The sequence below is a fragment of the Aptenodytes forsteri genome, unplaced genomic scaffold (assembly GCF_000699145.1).
Source record: "Aptenodytes forsteri isolate BGI_AS27 unplaced genomic scaffold, ASM69914v1 Scaffold47, whole genome shotgun sequence".
NCBI lineage: Eukaryota > Metazoa > Chordata > Aves > Sphenisciformes > Spheniscidae > Aptenodytes > Aptenodytes forsteri.
In genome coordinates, this window is record NW_008794731.1 from 3,725,447 (window position 1) to 3,727,201 (window position 1,755).

Below are 1,755 nucleotides of genomic sequence, written 5' to 3' on the forward strand. Positions count from 1 at the left end.
TGGCGGCGGCGGGGCCGCTCTCTGCCGGGTCTGCTAAATCACCCCATGTGTTTGATCACTCAGGTCCGGAAGAGTTGCTTCCTTGTTTGAGGTCGTGTCACTTGAGAATTTAAAACAATAACGTTGTTAGACAGTAATTTCTCTATATTAAAATAAATGTTAAAGCCTCTTAAAAAGAAAATGAGGGATACCATAGCTCTGAGAACTACTGTGTGGTGAAGTCTCAGGGGAGACCTCATCGCTCTCTACAACTCCCTGACAGGAGGTTGTAGCGAGGTGGGGGTCGGTCTCTTCTCCCAAGTAACAAGCGATAGGACGAGAGGAAATGGCCTCAAGTTGCGCCAGGGGAGGTTTAGACTTCACGTGAGGAAAACTTTCTTCACCAAAAGGGTTGTCGAGCATTGGAACAGGCTGCCCAGGGAAGTGGTGGAGTCACCATCCCTGGAAGTATTTAAAAGATGTGTAGACGTGGTGCTCGGGGACATGGTTTAGTGGTGGACTTGGCAGTGCCAGGTTAACGGTTGGACTCGATGATCTTAAGGGTCTTTTCCAACCTGAATGGTTCTATGATAGTCTCATGTCTAATTTTTTTGTTTTATGTTCTCCTTAAAAAAGTCCAAATAGCACAGATTACATTTATACACTGATAACGCATGCATTCATATACACTGCCCTTCGCTTTCCTGTTGCAGATCGCTGTAGTGTTAGGTCTTGCCAGCATGGTAGGTCATTATTACATGAAGTTCCTTTAGGGAACATCATATGAAAACCAAGGAATATGTAAATCACAGCACAAGAGTACAAATGGCTAAAATTATGCTGTTATTAAATCTCTTATTTGTTTGTATGTGAAGAATTAGTAACAGCCATGTGAATTGTTGTGTTTAACAAAATCCAAGTTGTGATCTATGAAGTGGAATCAGGTGTGGTGTTAGGACAACACCGACAGACATAGAGTACAAAGAAAGATCTTTCAGTACTAGTGTTGAAAATGTGAGAAAAGCAGCAACTCTCTGACGGAACTTTCAGTTCAGGATGCCTACTTGGGGAGGAAGAGGAGCAGTGAGGAATTGGGATGTAAGGAAGCAGTTCAGTTTGTGCAAGGTGTTGGATTTTGAGATTCTCAGTTCACAAAGTAAAGAAACAATGGTGCCTTTTGATTGTAGAGACTACCAGAAAGGCTAGAGACAGAGCAAGACTCCTTTATGATTTTTCTGATATTTCTGTGGTTGAAATTCAGCCATGTACAGCAGATGAGCAGAAAGCTATCTGGGACCAATTATTTAACTCACAACCCTCTACTGGAGGATCTATAGACCACAAATAAATTTTAAGCTGTGCCTCATTCTAAACACTAATTTCATTGTCTGTAAATTACAGGATGTAACCAATCTATAGATATATTGATTTCTTTAGAATTCTTACTGGGTTTGACTCACTTACCCATATGTAATTATTAACATATAATCAGGAATGTATTTGGAAGAATTTGTGTCTATCACAGTGTGCCTTTATTACCTCCGAATCTCCCTTTTGAAACAGAAGAGCTCTTTGCTCTTCTTTGAACCCCAAAAGCTTTTCCATAATGGTTTTCCTTGAAAGCAGGCCCACTGCATTGTCAGGAATTTGTATTTCTGTAGGGTCATCTCTAATTCAATTTAAACCAACAAATTCTGCAAATTGCTTCATGGCCTCAGATCTCTTTCAGATGGCAAAAGATGTGATTCTTGTTGACTTGCCTACTACTCAACCTAG